This window comes from Taudactylus pleione, unplaced genomic scaffold (genome assembly GCF_031769625.1).
Source record: "Taudactylus pleione unplaced genomic scaffold, aTauple2 ptg000248l, whole genome shotgun sequence".
Taxonomy (NCBI): Eukaryota; Metazoa; Chordata; class Amphibia; order Anura; family Myobatrachidae; genus Taudactylus; species Taudactylus pleione.
Window position 1 is genome coordinate 4,124,680 of NW_028284650.1, and position 22,882 is coordinate 4,147,561.

General features: G+C 35.3%; 35 non-coding genes across 35 annotated transcripts; 15 read left to right on the forward strand and 20 right to left on the reverse strand.

Annotated features, from left to right (window-relative positions):
* Nucleotides 1-310: 310 nt before the first annotated feature.
* TRNAL-CAG (transfer RNA leucine (anticodon CAG)) lies at nt 311-383 on the reverse strand. Its single transcript has one exon. It is a non-coding gene; the product is annotated as a tRNA-Leu (tRNA).
* A 117-nt stretch (nt 384-500) lies between these two features.
* Nucleotides 501-572, forward strand: TRNAE-UUC (transfer RNA glutamic acid (anticodon UUC)). Its single transcript has one exon. It is a non-coding gene; the product is annotated as a tRNA-Glu (tRNA).
* A 902-nt stretch (nt 573-1,474) lies between these two features.
* TRNAM-CAU (transfer RNA methionine (anticodon CAU)) lies at nt 1,475-1,547 on the reverse strand. Its single transcript has one exon. It is a non-coding gene; the product is annotated as a tRNA-Met (tRNA).
* A 117-nt stretch (nt 1,548-1,664) lies between these two features.
* Nucleotides 1,665-1,736, forward strand: TRNAE-UUC (transfer RNA glutamic acid (anticodon UUC)). The gene has a single exon. It is a non-coding gene; the product is annotated as a tRNA-Glu (tRNA).
* A 902-nt stretch (nt 1,737-2,638) lies between these two features.
* TRNAM-CAU (transfer RNA methionine (anticodon CAU)) lies at nt 2,639-2,711 on the reverse strand. Its single transcript has one exon. It is a non-coding gene; the product is annotated as a tRNA-Met (tRNA).
* Nucleotides 2,712-2,828: 117 nt separating this feature from the next.
* On the forward strand, nt 2,829-2,900 carry TRNAE-UUC (transfer RNA glutamic acid (anticodon UUC)). Its single transcript has one exon. It is a non-coding gene; the product is annotated as a tRNA-Glu (tRNA).
* Nucleotides 2,901-3,802: 902 nt separating this feature from the next.
* TRNAM-CAU (transfer RNA methionine (anticodon CAU)) lies at nt 3,803-3,875 on the reverse strand. Its single transcript has one exon. It is a non-coding gene; the product is annotated as a tRNA-Met (tRNA).
* A 117-nt stretch (nt 3,876-3,992) lies between these two features.
* TRNAE-UUC (transfer RNA glutamic acid (anticodon UUC)) lies at nt 3,993-4,064 on the forward strand. Its single transcript has one exon. It is a non-coding gene; the product is annotated as a tRNA-Glu (tRNA).
* Nucleotides 4,065-4,967: 903 nt separating this feature from the next.
* On the reverse strand, nt 4,968-5,040 carry TRNAM-CAU (transfer RNA methionine (anticodon CAU)). The gene has a single exon. It is a non-coding gene; the product is annotated as a tRNA-Met (tRNA).
* A 117-nt stretch (nt 5,041-5,157) lies between these two features.
* On the forward strand, nt 5,158-5,229 carry TRNAE-UUC (transfer RNA glutamic acid (anticodon UUC)). The gene has a single exon. It is a non-coding gene; the product is annotated as a tRNA-Glu (tRNA).
* A 903-nt stretch (nt 5,230-6,132) lies between these two features.
* TRNAL-CAG (transfer RNA leucine (anticodon CAG)) lies at nt 6,133-6,205 on the reverse strand. The gene has a single exon. It is a non-coding gene; the product is annotated as a tRNA-Leu (tRNA).
* Nucleotides 6,206-6,322: 117 nt separating this feature from the next.
* TRNAE-UUC (transfer RNA glutamic acid (anticodon UUC)) lies at nt 6,323-6,394 on the forward strand. Its single transcript has one exon. It is a non-coding gene; the product is annotated as a tRNA-Glu (tRNA).
* Nucleotides 6,395-7,296: 902 nt separating this feature from the next.
* On the reverse strand, nt 7,297-7,369 carry TRNAM-CAU (transfer RNA methionine (anticodon CAU)). The gene has a single exon. It is a non-coding gene; the product is annotated as a tRNA-Met (tRNA).
* Nucleotides 7,370-7,486: 117 nt separating this feature from the next.
* TRNAE-UUC (transfer RNA glutamic acid (anticodon UUC)) lies at nt 7,487-7,558 on the forward strand. Its single transcript has one exon. It is a non-coding gene; the product is annotated as a tRNA-Glu (tRNA).
* Nucleotides 7,559-8,461: 903 nt separating this feature from the next.
* On the reverse strand, nt 8,462-8,534 carry TRNAL-CAG (transfer RNA leucine (anticodon CAG)). Its single transcript has one exon. It is a non-coding gene; the product is annotated as a tRNA-Leu (tRNA).
* A 117-nt stretch (nt 8,535-8,651) lies between these two features.
* On the forward strand, nt 8,652-8,723 carry TRNAE-UUC (transfer RNA glutamic acid (anticodon UUC)). Its single transcript has one exon. It is a non-coding gene; the product is annotated as a tRNA-Glu (tRNA).
* Nucleotides 8,724-9,625: 902 nt separating this feature from the next.
* On the reverse strand, nt 9,626-9,698 carry TRNAM-CAU (transfer RNA methionine (anticodon CAU)). The gene has a single exon. It is a non-coding gene; the product is annotated as a tRNA-Met (tRNA).
* A 117-nt stretch (nt 9,699-9,815) lies between these two features.
* On the forward strand, nt 9,816-9,887 carry TRNAE-UUC (transfer RNA glutamic acid (anticodon UUC)). The gene has a single exon. It is a non-coding gene; the product is annotated as a tRNA-Glu (tRNA).
* Nucleotides 9,888-10,789: 902 nt separating this feature from the next.
* Nucleotides 10,790-10,862, reverse strand: TRNAM-CAU (transfer RNA methionine (anticodon CAU)). Its single transcript has one exon. It is a non-coding gene; the product is annotated as a tRNA-Met (tRNA).
* Nucleotides 10,863-10,979: 117 nt separating this feature from the next.
* On the forward strand, nt 10,980-11,051 carry TRNAE-UUC (transfer RNA glutamic acid (anticodon UUC)). Its single transcript has one exon. It is a non-coding gene; the product is annotated as a tRNA-Glu (tRNA).
* A 903-nt stretch (nt 11,052-11,954) lies between these two features.
* On the reverse strand, nt 11,955-12,027 carry TRNAM-CAU (transfer RNA methionine (anticodon CAU)). The gene has a single exon. It is a non-coding gene; the product is annotated as a tRNA-Met (tRNA).
* Nucleotides 12,028-13,090: 1,063 nt separating this feature from the next.
* Nucleotides 13,091-13,163, reverse strand: TRNAL-CAG (transfer RNA leucine (anticodon CAG)). The gene has a single exon. It is a non-coding gene; the product is annotated as a tRNA-Leu (tRNA).
* Nucleotides 13,164-13,280: 117 nt separating this feature from the next.
* On the forward strand, nt 13,281-13,352 carry TRNAE-UUC (transfer RNA glutamic acid (anticodon UUC)). Its single transcript has one exon. It is a non-coding gene; the product is annotated as a tRNA-Glu (tRNA).
* A 902-nt stretch (nt 13,353-14,254) lies between these two features.
* On the reverse strand, nt 14,255-14,327 carry TRNAM-CAU (transfer RNA methionine (anticodon CAU)). The gene has a single exon. It is a non-coding gene; the product is annotated as a tRNA-Met (tRNA).
* A 117-nt stretch (nt 14,328-14,444) lies between these two features.
* TRNAE-UUC (transfer RNA glutamic acid (anticodon UUC)) lies at nt 14,445-14,516 on the forward strand. Its single transcript has one exon. It is a non-coding gene; the product is annotated as a tRNA-Glu (tRNA).
* A 902-nt stretch (nt 14,517-15,418) lies between these two features.
* TRNAM-CAU (transfer RNA methionine (anticodon CAU)) lies at nt 15,419-15,491 on the reverse strand. Its single transcript has one exon. It is a non-coding gene; the product is annotated as a tRNA-Met (tRNA).
* Nucleotides 15,492-16,553: 1,062 nt separating this feature from the next.
* Nucleotides 16,554-16,626, reverse strand: TRNAM-CAU (transfer RNA methionine (anticodon CAU)). Its single transcript has one exon. It is a non-coding gene; the product is annotated as a tRNA-Met (tRNA).
* A 1,062-nt stretch (nt 16,627-17,688) lies between these two features.
* TRNAM-CAU (transfer RNA methionine (anticodon CAU)) lies at nt 17,689-17,761 on the reverse strand. The gene has a single exon. It is a non-coding gene; the product is annotated as a tRNA-Met (tRNA).
* Nucleotides 17,762-17,878: 117 nt separating this feature from the next.
* Nucleotides 17,879-17,950, forward strand: TRNAE-UUC (transfer RNA glutamic acid (anticodon UUC)). Its single transcript has one exon. It is a non-coding gene; the product is annotated as a tRNA-Glu (tRNA).
* Nucleotides 17,951-18,853: 903 nt separating this feature from the next.
* TRNAM-CAU (transfer RNA methionine (anticodon CAU)) lies at nt 18,854-18,926 on the reverse strand. Its single transcript has one exon. It is a non-coding gene; the product is annotated as a tRNA-Met (tRNA).
* A 1,061-nt stretch (nt 18,927-19,987) lies between these two features.
* TRNAM-CAU (transfer RNA methionine (anticodon CAU)) lies at nt 19,988-20,060 on the reverse strand. The gene has a single exon. It is a non-coding gene; the product is annotated as a tRNA-Met (tRNA).
* A 117-nt stretch (nt 20,061-20,177) lies between these two features.
* TRNAE-UUC (transfer RNA glutamic acid (anticodon UUC)) lies at nt 20,178-20,249 on the forward strand. The gene has a single exon. It is a non-coding gene; the product is annotated as a tRNA-Glu (tRNA).
* Nucleotides 20,250-21,151: 902 nt separating this feature from the next.
* TRNAM-CAU (transfer RNA methionine (anticodon CAU)) lies at nt 21,152-21,224 on the reverse strand. Its single transcript has one exon. It is a non-coding gene; the product is annotated as a tRNA-Met (tRNA).
* A 117-nt stretch (nt 21,225-21,341) lies between these two features.
* TRNAE-UUC (transfer RNA glutamic acid (anticodon UUC)) lies at nt 21,342-21,413 on the forward strand. Its single transcript has one exon. It is a non-coding gene; the product is annotated as a tRNA-Glu (tRNA).
* Nucleotides 21,414-22,316: 903 nt separating this feature from the next.
* TRNAM-CAU (transfer RNA methionine (anticodon CAU)) lies at nt 22,317-22,389 on the reverse strand. Its single transcript has one exon. It is a non-coding gene; the product is annotated as a tRNA-Met (tRNA).
* Between the last annotated feature and the right edge of the window lie 493 nt (nt 22,390-22,882).

The following is a 22,882-nucleotide window of genomic DNA, read 5'->3' on the forward strand; positions in this document are numbered from 1 at the left end:
GGTCTAAAATCCATTGGCGGTAAGATTTCTGAGGACAAAGTTTTGACTATGACCATGAAAAATGATTTCTATTAACTATTTTATATAAATAGGGTCCATCTTGGACAAATTATTTGATATCTTTTCTGATATTGCTGGTCTGAAATCTATTAGTGGTCACGTGAGTTATGAAAGCTTATTTTGAAAAAAAAAAAACAGAATACTCCACTCAACAAGAAAGGTAAAATTTGAATGCAGTCAAGTTTGTTAGACAAAGTGCTGCATCTCTTAGATTGCAATGCCATGCTCTCAAAACAAACATCAATAAAAATGCCCTGTGTGAGGATTGAACTCACAACCTTCAGATTCTGAGACTGACGCGCTACCTACTGCGCTAACAAGGCTCCTGCTTTATTTTCTTCATTTTTGAAATGGTGGGATTATTTTTGTTTAACAAAATAATGTCAGTGAAATGTTTTTTTTTATATTATATGAAACAGTGAAGGACGCAATCGACATCTTCCCATATGGTCTAGCGGTTAGGATTCCTGGTTTTCACCCAGGCGGCCCGGGTTTGACTCCCGGTATGGGAATACAACCCTATTGCTGTTTTAAGACAGATTCAAAAACAGAGGACCAAAAGATAATAATTGCAGCCAAGTGTTTCCTTCTGTCTGATTGGTACTTGATGTGGTCCCAATTGCACATGTGTGTTGCTTCTTCCAGTTATGACAATATTTATGCCATTATCATTTGTCTTTAACTGAAGACAGGTAAAATTTAAGATGTCCTGAATCTTTGTGAGAAATGGAATTGTGGCTCTTTGATTGCATTGCAAAGCTCTGAGGGAATCAAATCACAAAGAAGACTAGAACAATGCCTTGTGCTCCACTTTCTTCTGTATTGATTCCAATTCTGAGAAATAAATTATCACAATTCCCACTATTCTTGCTCTGAAATCATTCAGAAATAAACAAAAGATTGAGGGCACATGTCATCTTAGAAACAGAAAACTCCACCAATTCTTAGAGGAAAAATTTCCAAATGTTCTATCAATATTGTAAGTAACAGAATAGAGGCTTGGAGATTGCAATGTACCTCTATCAGGGCAAAAAGCATGAAACACAAAATAAAAAATTGTTGTAAATGTGATAAGTGATTTGAACACACCTTTGCCATTAATTAAGGTCTAAAATCCATTGGCAGTAAGATTTCTGAGGACAAAGTTTTGACTATGACCATGAAAAATGATTTCTATTAACTATTTTATATAAATAGGGTCCATCTTGGACAAATTATTTGATATCTTTTCTGATATTGCTGGTCTGAAATCTATTAGTGGTCACGTGAGTTATGAAAGCTTATTTTGAAAAAAAAAAAAACAATACTCCACTCAACAAGAAAGGTAAAATTTGAATGCAGTCAAGTTTGTTAGACAAAGTGCTGCATCTCTTAGATTGCAATGCCATGCTCTCAAAACAAACATCAATAAAAATGCCCTGTGTGAGGATTGAACTCACGACCTTGAGATTATGAGACTGACGCGCTACCTACTGCGCTAACAAGGCTCCTGCCTTATTTACTTCATTTTTGACATGGTGGGATTATTTTTGTTTAACAAAATAATGTCAGTGAAATGTTTTTTTTTATATTATATGAAACAGTGAAGGACGCAATCGACATCTTCCCATATGGTCTAGCGGTTAGGATTCCTGGTTTTCTCCCAGGCGGCCCGGGTTTGACTCCCGGTATGGGAATACAACCCTATTGCTGTTTTAAGACAGATTCAAAAACAGAGGACCAAAAGATAATAATTGCAGCCAAGTGTTTCCTTCTGTCTGATTGGTACTTGATGTGGTCCCAATTGCACATGTGTGTTGCTTCTTCCAGTTATGACAATATTTATGCCATTATCATTTGTCTTTAACTGAAGACAGGTAAAATTTAAGATGTCCTGAATCTTTGTGAGAAATGGAATTGTGGCTCTTTGATTGCATTGCAAAGCTCTGAGGGAATCAAATCACAAAGAAGACTAGAACAATGCCTTGTGCTCCACTTTCTTCTGTATTGATTCCAATTCTGAGAAATAAATTATCACAATTCCCACTATTCTTGCTCTGAAATCATTCAGAAATAAACAAAAGATTGAGGGCACATGTCATCTTAGAAACAGAAAACTCCACCAATTCTTAGAGGAAAAATTTCCAAATGTTCTATCAATATTGTAAGTAACAGAATAGAGGCTTGGAGATTGCAATGTACCTCTATCAGGGCAAAAAGCATGAAACACAAAATAAAAAATTGTTGTAAATGTGATAAGTGATTTGAACACACCTTTGCCATTAATTAAGGTCTAAAATCCATTGGCAGTAAGATTTCTGAGGACAAAGTTTTGACTATGACCATGAAAAATGATTTCTATTAACTATTTTATATAAATAGGGTCCATCTTGGACAAATTATTTGATATCTTTTCTGATATTGCTGGTCTGAAATCTATTAGTGGTCACGTGAGTTATGAAAGCTTATTTTGAAAAAAAAAAAAACAATACTCCACTCAACAAGAAAGGTAAAATTTGAATGCAGTCAAGTTTGTTAGACAAAGTGCTGCATCTCTTAGATTGCAATGCCATGCTCTCAAAACAAACATCAATAAAAATGCCCTGTGTGAGGATTGAACTCACGACCTTCAGATTATGAGACTGACGCGCTACCTACTGCGCTAACAAGGCTCCTGCCTTATTTGCTTCATTTTTGAAATGGTGGGATTATTTTTGTTTAACAAAATAATGTCAGTGAAATGTTTTTTTTTATATTATATGAAACAGTGAAGGACGCAATCAACATCTTCCCATATGGTCTAGCGGTTAGGATTCCTGGATTTCACCCAGGCGGCCCGGGTTCGACTCCCGGTATGGGAATACAACCTTATTGCTGTTTTAAGACAGATTCAAAAACAGAGGACCAAAAGATAATAATTGCAGCCAAGTGTTTCCTTCTGTCTGATTGGTACTTGATGTGGTCCCAATTGCACATGTGTGTTGCTTCTTCCAGTTATGACAATATTTATGCCATTATCATTTGTCTTTAACTGAAGACAGGTAAAATTTAAGATGTCCTGAATCTTTGTGAGAAATGGAATTGTGGCTCTTTGATTGCATTGCAAAGCTCTGAGGGAATCAAATCACAAAGAAGACTAGAACAATGCCTTGTGCTCCACTTTCTTCTGTATTGATTCCAATTCTGAGAAATAAATTATCACAATTCCCACTATTCTTGCTCTGAAATCATTCAGAAATAAACAAAAGATTGAGGGCACATGTCATCTTAGAAACAGAAAACTCCACCAATTCTTAGAGGAAAAATTTCCAAATGTTCTATCAATATTGTAAGTAACAGAATAGAGGCTTGGAGATTGCAATGTACCTCTATCAGGGCAAAAAGCATGAAACACAAAATAAAAAATTGTTGTAAATGTGATAAGTGATTTGAACACACCTTTGCCATTAATTAAGGTCTAAAATCCATTGGCAGTAAGATTTCTGAGGACAAAGTTTTGACTATGACCATGAAAAATGATTTCTATTAACTATTTTATATAAATAGGGTCCATCTTGGACAAATTATTTGATATCTTTTCTGATATTGCTGGTCTGAAATCTATTAGTGGTCACGTGAGTTATGAAAGCTTATTTTGAAAAAAAAAAAAACAATACTCCACTCAACAAGAAAGGTAAAATTTGAATGCAGTCAAGTTTGTTAGACAAAGTGCTGCATCTCTTAGATTGCAATGCCATGCTCTCAAAACAAACATCAATAAAAATGCCCTGTGTGAGGATTGAACTCACGACCTTGAGATTATGAGACTGACGCGCTACCTACTGCGCTAACAAGGCTCCTGCCTTATTTACTTCATTTTTGACATGGTGGGATTATTTTTGTTTAACAAAATAATGTCAGTGAAATGTTTTTTTTTATATTATATGAAACAGTGAAGGACGCAATCGACATCTTCCCATATGGTCTAGCGGTTAGGATTCCTGGTTTTCTCCCAGGCGGCCCGGGTTTGACTCCCGGTATGGGAATACAACCCTATTGCTGTTTTAAGACAGATTCAAAAACAGAGGACCAAAAGATAATAATTGCAGCCAAGTGTTTCCTTCTGTCTGATTGGTACTTGATGTGGTCCCAATTGCACATGTGTGTTGCTTCTTCCAGTTATGACAATATTTATGCCATTATCATTTGTCTTTAACTGAAGACAGGTAAAATTTAAGATGTCCTGAATCTTTGTGAGAAATGGAATTGTGGCTCTTTGATTGCATTGCAAAGCTCTGAGGGAATCAAATCACAAAGAAGACTAGAACAATGCCTTGTGCTCCACTTTCTTCTGTATTGATTCCAATTCAGAGAAATAAATTATCACAATTCCCACTATTCTTGCTCTGAAATCATTCAGAAATAAACAAAAGATTGAGGGCACATGTCATCTTAGAAACAGAAAACTCCACCAATTCTTAGAGGAAAAATTTCCAAATGTTCTATCAATATTGTAAGTAACAGAATAGAGGCTTGGAGATTGCAATGTACCTCTATCAGGGCAAAAAGCATGAAACACAAAATAAAAAATTGTTGTAAATGTGATAAGTGATTTGAACACACCTTTGCCATTAATTAAGGTCTAAAATCCATTGGCGGTAAGATTTCTGAGGACAAAGTTTTGACTATGACCATGAAAAATGATTTCTATTAACTATTTTATATAAATAGGGTCCATCTTGGACAAATTATTTGATATCTTTTCTGATATTGCTGGTCTGAAATCTATTAGTGGTCACGTGAGTTATGAAAGCTTATTTTGAAAAAAAAAAAACAGAATACTCCACTCAACAAGAAAGGTAAAATTTGAATGCAGTCAAGTTTGTTAGACAAAGTGCTGCATCTCTTAGATTGCAATGCCATGCTCTCAAAACAAACATCAATAAAAATGCCCTGTGTGAGGATTGAACTCACGACCTTGAGATTATGAGACTGACGCGCTACCTACTGCGCTAACAAGGCTCCTGCCTTATTTACTTCATTTTTGACATGGTGGGATTATTTTTGTTTAACAAAATAATGTCAGTGAAATGTTTTTTTTTATATTATATGAAACAGTGAAGGACGCAATCGACATCTTCCCATATGGTCTAGCGGTTAGGATTCCTGGTTTTCTCCCAGGCGGCCCGGGTTTGACTCCCGGTATGGGAATACAACCCTATTGCTGTTTTAAGACAGATTCAAAAACAGAGGACCAAAAGATAATAATTGCAGCCAAGTGTTTCCTTCTGTCTGATTGGTACTTGATGTGGTCCCAATTGCACATGTGTGTTGCTTCTTCCAGTTATGACAATATTTATGCCATTATCATTTGTCTTTAACTGAAGACAGGTAAAATTTAAGATGTCCTGAATCTTTGTGAGAAATGGAATTGTGGCTCTTTGATTGCATTGCAAAGCTCTGAGGGAATCAAATCACAAAGAAGACTAGAACAATGCCTTGTGCTCCACTTTCTTCTGTATTGATTCCAATTCAGAGAAATAAATTATCACAATTCCCACTATTCTTGCTCTGAAATCATTCAGAAATAAACAAAAGATTGAGGGCACATGTCATCTTAGAAACAGAAAACTCCACCAATTCTTAGAGGAAAAATTTCCAAATGTTCTATCAATATTGTAAGTAACAGAATAGAGGCTTGGAGATTGCAATGTACCTCTATCAGGGCAAAAAGCATGAAACACAAAATAAAAAATTGTTGTAAATGTGATAAGTGATTTGAACACACCTTTGCCATTAATTAAGGTCTAAAATCCATTGGCGGTAAGATTTCTGAGGACAAAGTTTTGACTATGACCATGAAAAATGATTTCTATTAACTATTTTATATAAATAGGGTCCATCTTGGACAAATTATTTGATATCTTTTCTGATATTGCTGGTCTGAAATCTATTAGTGGTCACGTGAGTTATGAAAGCTTATTTTGAAAAAAAAAAAACAGAATACTCCACTCAACAAGAAAGGTAAAATTTGAATGCAGTCAAGTTTGTTAGACAAAGTGCTGCATCTCTTAGATTGCAATGCCATGCTCTCAAAACAAACATCAATAAAAATGCCCTGTGTGAGGATTGAACTCACAACCTTCAGATTCTGAGACTGACGCGCTACCTACTGCGCTAACAAGGCTCCTGCTTTATTTTCTTCATTTTTGAAATGGTGGGATTATTTTTGTTTAACAAAATAATGTCAGTGAAATGTTTTTTTTTATATTATATGAAACAGTGAAGGACGCAATCGACATCTTCCCATATGGTCTAGCGGTTAGGATTCCTGGTTTTCACCCAGGCGGCCCGGGTTTGACTCCCGGTATGGGAATACAACCCTATTGCTGTTTTAAGACAGATTCAAAAACAGAGGACCAAAAGATAATAATTGCAGCCAAGTGTTTCCTTCTGTCTGATTGGTACTTGATGTGGTCCCAATTGCACATGTGTGTTGCTTCTTCCAGTTATGACAATATTTATGCCATTATCATTTGTCTTTAACTGAAGACAGGTAAAATTTAAGATGTCCTGAATCTTTGTGAGAAATGGAATTGTGGCTCTTTGATTGCATTGCAAAGCTCTGAGGGAATCAAATCACAAAGAAGACTAGAACAATGCCTTGTGCTCCACTTTCTTCTGTATTGATTCCAATTCTGAGAAATAAATTATCACAATTCCCACTATTCTTGCTCTGAAATCATTCAGAAATAAACAAAAGATTGAGGGCACATGTCATCTTAGAAACAGAAAACTCCACCAATTCTTAGAGGAAAAATTTCCAAATGTTCTATCAATATTGTAAGTAACAGAATAGAGGCTTGGAGATTGCAATGTACCTCTATCAGGGCAAAAAGCATGAAACACAAAATAAAAAATTGTTGTAAATGTGATAAGTGATTTGAACACACCTTTGCCATTAATTAAGGTCTAAAATCCATTGGCAGTAAGATTTCTGAGGACAAAGTTTTGACTATGACCATGAAAAATGATTTCTATTAACTATTTTATATAAATAGGGTCCATCTTGGACAAATTATTTGATATCTTTTCTGATATTGCTGGTCTGAAATCTATTAGTGGTCACGTGAGTTATGAAAGCTTATTTTGAAAAAAAAAAAAACAATACTCCACTCAACAAGAAAGGTAAAATTTGAATGCAGTCAAGTTTGTTAGACAAAGTGCTGCATCTCTTAGATTGCAATGCCATGCTCTCAAAACAAACATCAATAAAAATGCCCTGTGTGAGGATTGAACTCACGACCTTCAGATTATGAGACTGACGCGCTACCTACTGCGCTAACAAGGCTCCTGCCTTATTTGCTTCATTTTTGAAATGGTGGGATTATTTTTGTTTAACAAAATAATGTCAGTGAAATGTTTTTTTTTATATTATATGAAACAGTGAAGGACGCAATCAACATCTTCCCATATGGTCTAGCGGTTAGGATTCCTGGTTTTCACCCAGGCGGCCCGGGTTCGACTCCCGGTATGGGAATACAACCTTATTGCTGTTTTAAGACAGATTCAAAAACAGAGGACCAAAAGATAATAATTGCAGCCAAGTGTTTCCTTCTGTCTGATTGGTACCTGATGTGGTCCCAATTGCACATGTGTGTTGCTTCTTCCAGTTATGACAATATTTATGCCATTAGCATTTGTCTTTAACTGAAGACAGGTAAAATTTAAGATGTCCTGAATCTTTGTGAGAAATGGAATTGTGGCTCTATGATTGCATTGCAAAGCTCTGAGGGAATAAAATCACAAAGAAGACTAGAACAATGCCTTGTGCTCCACTTTCTTCTGTATTGATTCCAATTCAGAGAAATAAATTATCACAATTCCCACTATTCTTGCTCTGAAATCATTCAGAAATAAACAAAAGATTGAGGGCACATGTCATCTTAGAAACAGAAAACTCCACCAATTCTTAGAGGAAAAATTTCCAAATGTTCTATCAATATTGTAAGTAACAGAATAGAGGCTTGGAGATTGCAATGTACCTCTATCAGGGCAAAAAGCATGAAACACAAAATAAAAAATTGTTGTAAATGTGATAAGTGATTTGAACACACCTTTGCCATTAATTAAGGTCTAAAATCCATTGGCGGTAAGATTTCTGAGGACAAAGTTTTGACTATGACCATGAAAAATGATTTCTATTAACTATTTTATATAAATAGGGTCCATCTTGGACAAATTATTTGATATCTTTTCTGATATTGCTGGTCTGAAATCTATTAGTGGTCACGTGAGTTATGAAAGCTTATTTTGAAAAAAAAAAAACAGAATACTCCACTCAACAAGAAAGGTAAAATTTGAATGCAGTCAAGTTTGTTAGACAAAGTGCTGCATCTCTTAGATTGCAATGCCATGCTCTCAAAACAAACATCAATAAAAATGCCCTGTGTGAGGATTGAACTCACAACCTTCAGATTCTGAGACTGACGCGCTACCTACTGCGCTAACAAGGCTCCTGCTTTATTTTCTTCATTTTTGAAATGGTGGGATTATTTTTGTTTAACAAAATAATGTCAGTGAAATGTTTTTTTTTATATTATATGAAACAGTGAAGGACGCAATCGACATCTTCCCATATGGTCTAGCGGTTAGGATTCCTGGTTTTCACCCAGGCGGCCCGGGTTTGACTCCCGGTATGGGAATACAACCCTATTGCTGTTTTAAGACAGATTCAAAAACAGAGGACCAAAAGATAATAATTGCAGCCAAGTGTTTCCTTCTGTCTGATTGGTACTTGATGTGGTCCCAATTGCACATGTGTGTTGCTTCTTCCAGTTATGACAATATTTATGCCATTATCATTTGTCTTTAACTGAAGACAGGTAAAATTTAAGATGTCCTGAATCTTTGTGAGAAATGGAATTGTGGCTCTTTGATTGCATTGCAAAGCTCTGAGGGAATCAAATCACAAAGAAGACTAGAACAATGCCTTGTGCTCCACTTTCTTCTGTATTGATTCCAATTCTGAGAAATAAATTATCACAATTCCCACTATTCTTGCTCTGAAATCATTCAGAAATAAACAAAAGATTGAGGGCACATGTCATCTTAGAAACAGAAAACTCCACCAATTCTTAGAGGAAAAATTTCCAAATGTTCTATCAATATTGTAAGTAACAGAATAGAGGCTTGGAGATTGCAATGTACCTCTATCAGGGCAAAAAGCATGAAACACAAAATAAAAAATTGTTGTAAATGTGATAAGTGATTTGAACACACCTTTGCCATTAATTAAGGTCTAAAATCCATTGGCGGTAAGATTTCTGAGGACAAAGTTTTGACTATGACCATGAAAAATGATTTCTATTAACTATTTTATATAAATAGGGTCCATCTTGGACAAATTATTTGATATCTTTTCTGATATTGCTGGTCTGAAATCTATTAGTGGTCACGTGAGTTATGAAAGCTTATTTTGAAAAAAAAAAAAACAATACTCCACTCAACAAGAAAGGTAAAATTTGAATGCAGTCAAGTTTGTTAGACAAAGTGCTGCATCTCTTAGATTGCAATGCCATGCTCTCAAAACAAACATCAATAAAAATGCCCTGTGTGAGGATTGAACTCACGACCTTCAGATTATGAGACTGACGCGCTACCTACTGCGCTAAGAAGGCTCCTGCCTTATTTGCTTCATTTTTGAAATGGTGGGATTATTTTTGTTTAACAAAATAATGTCAGTGAAATGTTTTTTTTTATATTATATGAAACAGTGAAGGACGCAATCAACATCTTCCCATATGGTCTAGCGGTTAGGATTCCTGGTTTTCACCCAGGCGGCCCGGGTTCGACTCCCGGTATGGGAATATAACCTTATTGCTGTTTTAAGACAGATTCAAAAACAGAGGACCAAAAGATAATAATTGCAGCCAAGTGTTTCCTTCTGTCTGATTGGTACCTGATGTGGTCCCAATTGCACATGTGTGTTGCTTCTTCCAGTTATGACAATATTTATGCCATTAGCATTTGTCTTTAACTGAAGACAGGTAAAATTTAAGATGTCCTGAATCTTTGTGAGAAATGGAATTGTGGCTCTATGATTGCATTGCAAAGCTCTGAGGGAATAAAATCACAAAGAAGACTAGAACAATGCCTTGTGCTCCACTTTCTTCTGTATTGATTCCAATTCAGAGAAATAAATTATCACAATTCCCACTATTCTTGCTCTGAAATCATTCAGAAATAAACAAAAGATTGAGGGCACATGTCATCTTAGAAACAGAAAACTCCACCAATTCTTAGAGGAAAAATTTCCAAATGTTCTATCAATATTGTAAGTAACAGAATAGAGGCTTGGAGATTGCAATGTACCTCTATCAGGGCAAAAAGCATGAAACACAAAATAAAAAATTGTTGTAAATGTGATAAGTGATTTGAACACACCTTTGCCATTAATTAAGGTCTAAAATCCATTGGCGGTAAGATTTCTGAGGACAAAGTTTTGACTATGACCATGAAAAATGATTTCTATTAACTATTTTATATAAATAGGGTCCATCTTGGACAAATTATTTGATATCTTTTCTGATATTGCTGGTCTGAAATCTATTAGTGGTCACGTGAGTTATGAAAGCTTATTTTGAAAAAAAAAAAAACAATACTCCACTCAACAAGAAAGGTAAAATTTGAATGCAGTCAAGTTTGTTAGACAAAGTGCTGCATCTCTTAGATTGCAATGCCATGCTCTCAAAACAAACATCAATAAAAATGCCCTGTGTGAGGATTGAACTCACGACCTTCAGATTATGAGACTGACGCGCTACCTACTGCGCTAAGAAGGCTCCTGCCTTATTTGCTTCATTTTTGAAATGGTGGGATTATTTTTGTTTAACAAAATAATGTCAGTGAAATGTTTTTTTTTATATTATATGAAACAGTGAAGGACGCAATCAACATCTTCCCATATGGTCTAGCGGTTAGGATTCCTGGTTTTCACCCAGGCGGCCCGGGTTCGACTCCCGGTATGGGAATACAACCTTATTGCTGTTTTAAGACAGATTCAAAAACAGAGGACCAAAAGATAATAATTGCAGCCAAGTGTTTCCTTCTGTCTGATTGGTACCTGATGTGGTCCCAATTGCACATGTGTGTTGCTTCTTCCAGTTATGACAATATTTATGCCATTAGCATTTGTCTTTAACTGAAGACAGGTAAAATTTAAGATGTCCTGAATCTTTGTGAGAAATGGAATTGTGGCTCTATGATTGCATTGCAAAGCTCTGAGGGAATAAAATCACAAAGAAGACTAGAACAATGCCTTGTGCTCCACTTTCTTCTGTATTGATTCCAATTCAGAGAAATAAATTATCACAATTCCCACTATTCTTGCTCTGAAATCATTCAGAAATAAACAAAAGATTGAGGGCACATGTCATCTTAGAAACAGAAAACTCCACCAATTCTTAGAGGAAAAATTTCCAAATGTTCTATCAATATTGTAAGTAACAGAATAGAGGCTTGGAGATTGCAATGTACCTCTATCAGGGCAAAAAGCATGAAACACAAAATAAAAAATTGTTGTAAATGTGATAAGTGATTTGAACACACCTTTGCCATTAATTAAGGTCTAAAATCCATTGGCGGTAAGATTTCTGAGGACAAAGTTTTGACTATGACCATGAAAAATGATTTCTATTAACTATTTTATATAAATAGGGTCCATCTTGGACAAATTATTTGATATCTTTTCTGATATTGCTGGTCTGAAATCTATTAGTGGTCACGTGAGTTATGAAAGCTTATTTTGAAAAAAAAAAAACAGAATACTCCACTCAACAAGAAAGGTAAAATTTGAATGCAGTCAAGTTTGTTAGACAAAGTGCTGCATCTCTTAGATTGCAATGCCATGCTCTCAAAACAAACATCAATAAAAATGCCCTGTGTGAGGATTGAACTCACGACCTTCAGATTATGAGACTGACGCACTACCTACTGCGCTAACAAGGCTCCTGCCTTATTTGCTTCATTTTTGAAATGGTGGGATTATTTTTGTTTAACAAAATAATGTCAGTGAAATGTTTTTTTTTTATATTATATGAAACAGTGAAGGACGCAATCGACATCTTCCCATATGGTCTAGCGGTTAGGATTCCTGGTTTTCACCCAATACAACCCTATTGCTGTTTTAAGACAGATTCAAAAACAGAGGACCAAAAGATAATAATTGCAGCCAAGTGTTTCCTTCTGTCTGATTGGTACTTGATGTGGTCCCAATTGCACATGTGTGTTGCTTCTTCCAGTTATGACAATATTTATGCCATTATCATTTGTCTTTAACTGAAGACAGGTAAAATTTAAGATGTCCTGAATCTTTGTGAGAAATGGAATTGTGGCTCTTTGATTGCATTGCAAAGCTCTGAGGGAATCAAATCACAAAGAAGACTAGAACAATGCCTTGTGCTCCACTTTCTTCTGTATTGATTCCAATTCTGAGAAATAAATTATCACAATTCCCACTATTCTTGCTCTGAAATCATTCAGAAATAAACAAAAGATTGAGGGCACATGTCATCTTAGAAACAGAAAACTCCACCAATTCTTAGAGGAAAAATTTCCAAATGTTCTATCAATATTGTAAGTAACAGAATAGAGGCTTGGAGATTGCAATGTACCTCTATCAGGGCAAAAAGCATGAAACACAAAATAAAAAATTGTTGTAAATGTGATAAGTGATTTGAACACACCTTTGCCATTAATTAAGGTCTAAAATCCATTGGCGGTAAGATTTCTGAGGACAAAGTTTTGACTATGACCATGAAAAATGATTTCTATTAACTATTTTATATAAATAGGGTCCATCTTGGACAAATTATTTGATATCTTTTCTGATATTGCTGGTCTGAAATCTATTAGTGGTCACGTGAGTTATGAAAGCTTATTTTGAAAAAAAAAAAACAGAATACTCCACTCAACAAGAAAGGTAAAATTTGAATGCAGTCAAGTTTGTTAGACAAAGTGCTGCATCTCTTAGATTGCAATGCCATGCTCTCAAAACAAACATCAATAAAAATGCCCTGTGTGAGGATTGAACTCACAACCTTCAGATTCTGAGACTGACGCACTACCTACTGCGCTAACAAGGCTCCTGCTTTATTTTCTTCATTTTTGAAATGGTGGGATTATTTTTGTTTAACAAAATAATGTCAGTGAAATGTTTTTTTTTATATTATATGAAACAGTGAAGGACGCAATCGACATCTTCCCATATGGTCTAGCGGTTAGGATTCCTGGTTTTCACCCAGGCGGCCCGGGTTTGACTCCCGGTATGGGAATACAACCCTATTGCTGTTTTAAGACAGATTCAAAAACAGAGGACCAAAAGATAATAATTGCAGCCAAGTGTTTCCTTCTGTCTGATTGGTACTTGATGTGGTCCCAATTGCACATGTGTGTTGCTTCTTCCAGTTATGACAATATTTATGCCATTATCATTTGTCTTTAACTGAAGACAGGTAAAATTTAAGATGTCCTGAATCTTTGTGAGAAATGGAATTGTGGCTCTTTGATTGCATTGCAAAGCTCTGAGGGAATCAAATCACAAAGAAGACTAGAACAATGCCTTGTGCTCCACTTTCTTCTGTATTGATTCCAATTCTGAGAAATAAATTATCACAATTCCCACTATTCTTGCTCTGAAATCATTCAGAAATAAACAAAAGATTGAGGGCACATGTCATCTTAGAAACAGAAAACTCCACCAATTCTTAGAGGAAAAATTTCCAAATGTTCTATCAATATTGTAAGTAACAGAATAGAGGCTTGGAGATTGCAATGTACCTCTATCAGGGCAAAAAGCATGAAACACAAAATAAAAAATTGTTGTAAATGTGATAAGTGATTTGAACACACCTTTGCCATTAATTAAGGTCTAAAATCCATTGGCGGTAAGATTTCTGAGGACAAAGTTTTGACTATGACCATGAAAAATGATTTCTATTAACTATTTTATATAAATAGGGTCCATCTTGGACAAATTATTTGATATCTTTTCTGATATTGCTGGTCTGAAATCTATTAGTGGTCACGTGAGTTATGAAAGCTTATTTTGAAAAAAAAAAAAACAATACTCCACTCAACAAGAAAGGTAAAATTTGAATGCAGTCAAGTTTGTTAGACAGAGTGCTGCATCTCTTAGATTGCAATGCCATGCTCTCAAAACAAACATCAATAAAAATGCCCTGTGTGAGGATTGAACTCACGACCTTCAGATTATGAGACTGACGCGCTACCTACTGCGCTAAGAAGGCTCCTGCCTTATTTGCTTCATTTTTGAAATGGTGGGATTATTTTTGTTTAACAAAATAATGTCAGTGAAATGTTTTTTTTTATATTATATGAAACAGTGAAGGACGCAATCAACATCTTCCCATATGGTCTAGCGGTTAGGATTCCTGGTTTTCACCCAGGCGGCCCGGGTTCGACTCCCGGTATGGGAATATAACCTTATTGCTGTTTTAAGACAGATTCAAAAACAGAGGACCAAAAGATAATAATTGCAGCCAAGTGTTTCCTTCTGTCTGATTGGTACCTGATGTGGTCCCAATTGCACATGTGTGTTGCTTCTTCCAGTTATGACAATATTTATGCCATTAGCATTTGTCTTTAACTGAAGACAGGTAAAATTTAAGATGTCCTGAATCTTTGTGAGAAATGGAATTGTGGCTCTATGATTGCATTGCAAAGCTCTGAGGGAATAAAATCACAAAGAAGACTAGAACAATGCCTTGTGCTCCACTTTCTTCTGTATTGATTCCAATTCAGAGAAATAAATTATCACAATTCCCACTATTCTTGCTCTGAAATCATTCAGAAATAAACAAAAGATTGAGGGCACATGTCATCTTAGAAACAGAAAACTCCACCAATTCTTAGAGGAAAAATTTCCAAATGTTCTATCAATATTGTAAGTAACAGAATAGAGGCTTGGAGATTGCAATGTACCTCTATCAGGGCAAAAAGCATGAAACACAAAATAAAAAATTGTTGTAAATGTGATAAGTGATTTGAACACACCTTTGCCATTAATTAAGGTCTAAAATCCATTGGCGGTAAGATTTCTGAGGACAAAGTTTTGACTATGACCATGAAAAATGATTTCTATTAACTATTTTATATAAATAGGGTCCATCTTGGACAAATTATTTGATATCTTTTCTGATATTGCTGGTCTGAAATCTATTAGTGGTCACGTGAGTTATGAAAGCTTATTTTGAAAAAAAAAAAAACAATACTCCACTCAACAAGAAAGGTAAAATTTGAATGCAGTCAAGTTTGTTAGACAAAGTGCTGCATCTCTTAGATTGCAATGCCATGCTCTCAAAACAAACATCAATAAAAATGCCCTGTGTGAGGATTGAACTCACGACCTTCAGATTATGAGACTGACGCGCTACCTACTGCGCTAAGAAGGCTCCTGCCTTATTTGCTTCATTTTTGAAATGGTGGGATTATTTTTGTTTAACAAAATAATGTCAGTGAAATGTTTTTTTTTATATTATATGAAACAGTGAAGGACGCAATCAACATCTTCCCATATGGTCTAGCGGTTAGGATTCCTGGTTTTCACCCAATACAACCCTATTGCTGTTTTAAGACAGATTCAAAAACAGAGGACCAAAAGATAATAATTGCAGCCAAGTGTTTCCTTCTGTCTGATTGGTACTTGATGTGGTCCCAATTGCACATGTGTGTTGCTTCTTCCAGTTATGACAATATTTATGCCATTATCATTTGTCTTTAACTGAAGACAGGTAAAATTTAAGATGTCCTGAATCTTTGTGAGAAATGGAATTGTGGCTCTTTGATTGCATTGCAAAGCTCTGAGGGAATCAAATCACAAAGAAGACTAGAACAATGCCTTGTGCTCCACTTTCTTCTGTATTGATTCCAATTCTGAGAAATAAATTATCACAATTCCCACTATTCTTGCTCTGAAATCATTCAGAAATAAACAAAAGATTGAGGGCACATGTCATCTTAGAAACAGAAAACTCCACCAATTCTTAGAGGAAAAATTTCCAAATGTTCTATCAATATTGTAAGTAACAGAATAGAGGCTTGGAGATTGCAATGTACCTCTATCAGGGCAAAAAGCATGAAACACAAAATAAAAAATTGTTGTAAATGTGATAAGTGATTTGAACACACCTTTGCCATTAATTAAGGTCTAAAATCCATTGGCGGTAAGATTTCTGAGGACAAAGTTTTGACTATGACCATGAAAAATGATTTCTATTAACTATTTTATATAAATAGGGTCCATCTTGGACAAATTATTTGATATCTTTTCTGATATTGCTGGTCTGAAATCTATTAGTGGTCACGTGAGTTATGAAAGCTTATTTTGAAAAAAAAAAAACAGAATACTCCACTCAACAAGAAAGGTAAAATTTGAATGCAGTCAAGTTTGTTAGACAAAGTGCTGCATCTCTTAGATTGCAATGCCATGCTCTCAAAACAAACATCAATAAAAATGCCCTGTGTGAGGATTGAACTCACGACCTTCAGATTATGAGACTGACGCACTACCTACTGCGCTAACAAGGCTCCTGCCTTATTTGCTTCATTTTTGAAATGGTGGGATTATTTTTGTTTAACAAAATAATGTCAGTGAAATGTTTTTTTTTTATATTATATGAAACAGTGAAGGACGCAATCGACATCTTCCCATATGGTCTAGCGGTTAGGATTCCTGGTTTTCACCCAATACAACCCTATTGCTGTTTTAAGACAGATTCAAAAACAGAGGACCAAAAGATAATAATTGCAGCCAAGTGTTTCCTTCTGTCTGATTGGTACTTGATGTGGTCCCAATTGCACATGTGTGTTGCTTCTTCCAGTTATGACAATATTTATGCCATTATCATTTGTCTTTAACTGAAGACAGGTAAAATTTAAGATGTCCTGAATCTTTGTGAGAAATGGAATTGTGGCTCTTTGATTGCATTGCAAAGCTCTGAGGGAATCAAATCACAAAGAAGACTAGAACAATGCCTTGTGCTCCACTTTCTTCTGTATTGATTCCAATTCTGAGAAATAAATTATCACAATTCCCACTATTCTTGCTCTGAAATCATTCAGAAATAAACAAAAGATTGAGGGCACATGTCATCTTAGAAACAGAAAACTCCACCAATTCTTAGAGGAAAAATTTCCAAATGTTCTATCAATATTGTAAGTAACAGAATATAGGCTTGGAGATTGCAATGTACCTCTATCAGGGCAAAAAGCATGAAACACAAAATAAAAAATTGTTGTAAATGTGATAAGTGATTTGAACACACCTTTGCCATTAATTAAGGTCTAAAATCCATTGGCAGTAAGATTTCTGAGGACAAAGTTTTGACTATGACCATGAAAAATGATTTCTATTAACTATTTTATATAAATAGGGTCCATCTTGGACAAATTATTTGATATCTTTTCTGATATTGCTGGTCTGAAATCTATTAGTGGTCACGTGAGTTATGAAAGCTTATTTTGAAAAAAAAAAAAACAATACTCCACTCAACAAGAAAGGTAAAATTTGAATGCAGTCAAGTTTGTTAGACAAAGTGCTGCATCTCTTAGATTGCAATGCCATGCTCTCAAAACAAACATCAATAAAAATGCCCTGTGTGAGGATTGAACTCACGACCTTCAGATTATGAGACTGACGCGCTACCTACTGCGCTAACAAGGCTCCTGCCTTATTTACTTCATTTTTGACATGGTGGGATTATTTTTGTTTAACAAAATAATGTCAGTGAAATGTTTTTTTTTATATTATATGAAACAGTGAAGGACGCGATCGACATCTTCCCATATGGTCTAGCGGTTAGGATTCCTGGTTTTCTCCCAGGCGGCCCGGGTTTGACTCCCGGTATGGGAATACAACCCTATTGCTGTTTTAAGACAGATTCAAAAACAGAGGACCAAAAGATAATAATTGCAGCCAAGTGTTTCCTTCTGTCTGATTGGTACTTGATGTGGTCCCAATTGCACATGTGTGTTGCTTCTTCCAGTTATGACAATATTTATGCCATTATCATTTGTCTTTAACTGAAGACAGGTAAAATTTAAGATGTCCTGAATCTTTGTGAGAAATGGAATTGTGGCTCTTTGATTGCATTGCAAAGCTCTGAGGGAATCAAATCACAAAGAAGACTAGAACAATGCCTTGTGCTTCACTTTCTTCTGTATTGATTCCAATTCAGAGAAATAAATTATCACAATTCCCACTATTCTTGCTCTGAAATCATTCAGAAATAAACAAAAGATTGAGGGCACATGTCATCTTAGAAACAGAAAACTCCACCAATTCTTAGAGGAAAAATTTCCAAATGTTCTATCAATATTGTAAGTAACAGAATAGAGGCTTGGAGATTGCAATGTACCTCTATCAGGGCAAAAAGCATGAAACACAAAATAAAAAATTGTTGTAAATGTGATAAGTGATTTGAACACACCTTTGCCATTAATTAAGGTCTAAAATCCATTGGCGGTAAGATTTCTGAGGACAAAGTTTTGACTATGACCATGAAAAATGATTTCTATTAACTATTTTATATAAATAGGGTTCATCTTGGACAAATTATTTGATATCTTTTCTGATATTGCTGGTCTGAAATCTATTAGTGGTCACGTGAGTTATGAAAGCTTATTTTGAAAAAAAAAAAACAGAATACTCCACTCAACAAGAAAGGTAAAATTTGAATGCAGTCAAGTTTGTTAGACAAAGTGCTGCATCTCTTAGATTGCAATGCCATGCTCTCAAAACAAACATCAATAAAAATGCCCTGTGTGAGGATTGAACTCACGACCTTCAGATTATGAGACTGACGCGCTACCTACTGCGCTAACAAGGCTCCTGCCTTATTTGCTTCATTTTTGACATGGTGGGATTATTTTTGTTTAACAAAATAATGTCAGTGAAATGTTTTTTTTTATATTATATGAAACAGTGAAGGACGCAATCGACATCTTCCCATATGGTCTAGCGGTTAGGATTCCTGGTTTTCACCCAATACAACCCTATTGCTGTTTTAAGACAGATTCAAAAACAGAGGACCAAAAGATAATAATTGCAGCCAAGTGTTTCCTTCTGTCTGATTGGTACTTGATGTGGTCCCAATTGCACATGTGTGTTGCTTCTTCCAGTTATGACAATATTTATGCCATTATCATTTGTCTTTAACTGAAGACAGGTAAAATTTAAGATGTCCTGAATCTTTGTGAGAAATGGAATTGTGGCTCTTTGATTGCATTGCAAAGCTCTGAGGGAATCAAATCACAAAGAAGACTAGAACAATGCCTTGTGCTCCACTTTCTTCTGTATTGATTCCAATTCTGAGAAATAAATTATCACAATTCCCACTATTCTTGCTCTGAAATCATTCAGAAATAAACAAAAGATTGAGGGCACATGTCATCTTAGAAACAGAAAACTCCACCAATTCTTAGAGGAAAAATTTCCAAATGTTCTATCAATATTGTAAGTAACAGAATAGAGGCTTGGAGATTGCAATGTACCTCTATCAGGGCAAAAAGCATGAAACACAAAATAAAAAATTGTTGTAAATGTGATAAGTGATTTGAACACACCTTTGCCATTAATTAAGGTCTAAAATCCATTGGCAGTAAGATTTCTGAGGACAAAGTTTTGACTATGACCATGAAAAATGATTTCTATTAACTATTTTATATAAATAGGGTCCATCTTGGACAAATTATTTGATATCTTTTCTGATATTGCTGGTCTGAAATCTATTAGTGGTCACGTGAGTTATGAAAGCTTATTTTGAAAAAAAAAAAAACAATACTCCACTCAACAAGAAAGGTAAAATTTGAATGCAGTCAAGTTTGTTAGACAAAGTGCTGCATCTCTTAGATTGCAATGCCATGCTCTCAAAACAAACATCAATAAAAATGCCCTGTGTGAGGATTGAACTCACGACCTTCAGATTATGAGACTGACGTGCTACCTACTGCGCTAACAAGGCTCCTGCCTTATTTGCTTCATTTTTGAAATGGTGGGATTATTTTTGTTTAACAAAATAATGTCAGTGAAATGTTTTTTTTTATATTATATGAAACAGTGAAGGACGCAATCAACATCTTCCCATATGGTCTAGCGGTTAGGATTCCTGGTTTTCACCCAGGCGGCCCGGGTTCGACTCCCGGTATGGGAATATAACCTTATTGCTGTTTTAAGACAGATTCAAAAACAGAGGACCAAAAGATAATAATTGCAGCCAAGTGTTTCCTTCTGTCTGATTGGTACCTGATGTGGTCCCAATTGCACATGTGTGTTGCTTCTTCCAGTTATGACAATATTTATGCCATTAGCATTTGTCTTTAACTGAAGACAGGTAAAATTTAAGATGTCCTGAATCTTTGTGAGAAATGGAATTGTGGCTCTATGATTGCATTGCAAAGCTCTGAGGGAATAAAATCACAAAGAAGACTAGAACAATGCCTTGTGCTCCACTTTCTTCTGTATTGATTCCAATTCAGAGAAATAAATTATCACAATTCCCACTATTCTTGCTCTGAAATCATTCAGAAATAAACAAAAGATTGAGGGCACATGTCATCTTAGAAACAGAAAACTCCACCAATTCTTAGAGGAAAAATTTCCAAATGTTCTATCAATATTGTAAGTAACAGAATAGAGGCTTGGAGATTGCAATGTACCTCTATCAGGGCAAAAAGCATGAAACACAAAATAAAAAATTGTTGTAAATGTGATAAGTGATTTGAACACACCTTTGCCATTAATTAAGGTCTAAAATCCATTGGCGGTAAGATTTCTGAGGACAAAGTTTTGACTATGACCATGAAAAATGATTTCTATTAACTATTTTATATAAATAGGGTCCATCTTGGACAAATTATTTGATATCTTTTCTGATATTGCTGGTCTGAAATCTATTAGTGGTCACGTGAGTTATGAAAGCTTATTTTGAAAAAAAAAAAAACAATACTCCACTCAACAAGAAAGGTAAAATTTGAATGCAGTCAAGTTTGTTAGACAAAGTGCTGCATCTCTTAGATTGCAATGCCATGCTCTCAAAACAAACATCAATAAAAATGCCCTGTGTGAGGATTGAACTCACGACCTTCAGATTATGAGACTGACGCGCTACCTACTGCGCTAAGAAGGCTCCTGCCTTATTTGCTTCATTTTTGAAATGGTGGGATTATTTTTGTTTAACAAAATAATGTCAGTGAAATGTTTTTTTTTATATTATATGAAACAGTGAAGGACGCAATCAACATCTTCCCATATGGTCTAGCGGTTAGGATTCCTGGTTTTCACCCAGGCGGCCCGGGTTCGACTCCCGGTATGGGAATACAACCTTATTGCTGTTTTAAGACAGATTCAAAAACAGAGGACCAAAAGATAATAATTGCAGCCAAGTGTTTCCTTCTGTCTGATTGGTACCTGATGTGGTCCCAATTGCACATGTGTGTTGCTTCTTCCAGTTATGACAATATTTATGCCATTAGCATTTGTCTTTAACTGAAGACAGGTAAAATTTAAGATGTCCTGAATCTTTGTGAGAAATGGAATTGTGGCTCTATGATTGCATTGCAAAGCTCTGAGGGAATAAAATCACAAAGAAGACTAGAACAATGCCTTGTGCTCCACTTTCTTCTGTATTGATTCCAATTCAGAGAAATAAATTATCACAATTCCCACTATTCTTGCTCTGAAATCATTCAGAAATAAACAAAAGATTGAGGGCACATGTCATCTTAGAAACAGAAAACTCCACCAATTCTTAGAGGAAAAATTTCCAAATGTTCTATCAATATTGTAAGTAACAGAATAGAGGCTTGGAGATTGCAATGTACCTCTATCAGGGCAAAAAGCATGAAACACAAAATAAAAAATTGTTGTAAATGTGATAAGTGATTTGAACACACCTTTGCCATTAATTAAGGTCTAAAATCCATTGGCGGTAAGATTTCTGAGGACAAAGTTTTGACTATGACCATGAAAAATGATTTCTATTAACTATTTTATATAAATAGGGTCCATCTTGGACAAATTATTTGATATCTTTTCTGATATTGCTGGTCTGAAATCTATTAGTGGTCACGTGAGTTATGAAAGCTTATTTTGAAAAAAAAAAAACAGAATACTCCACTCAACAAGAAAGGTAAAATTTGAATGCAGTCAAGTTTGTTAGACAAAGTGCTGCATCTCTTAGATTGCAATGCCATGCTCTCAAAACAAACATCAATAAAAATGCCCTGTGTGAGGATTGAACTCACGACCTTCAGATTATGAGACTGACGCACTACCTACTGCGCTAACAAGGCTCCTGCCTTATTTGCTTCATTTTTGAAATGGTGGGATTATTTTTGTTTAACAAAATAATGTCAGTGAAATGTTTTTTTTTTATATTATATGAAACAGTGAAGGACGCAATCGACATCTTCCCATATGGTCTAGCGGTTAGGATTCCTGGTTTTCACCCAATACAACCCTATTGCTGTTTTAAGACAGATTCAAAAACAGAGGACCAAAAGATAATAATTGCAGCCAAGTGTTTCCTTCTGTCTGATTGGTACTTGATGTGGTCCCAATTGCACATGTGTGTTGCTTCTTCCAGTTATGACAATATTTATGCCATTATCATTTGTCTTTAACTGAAGACAGGTAAAATTTAAGATGTCCTGAATCTTTGTGAGAAATGGAATTGTGGCTCTTTGATTGCATTGCAAAGCTCTGAGGGAATCAAATCACAAAGAAGACTAGAACAATGCCTTGTGCTCCACTTTCTTCTGTATTGATTCCAATTCTGAGAAATAA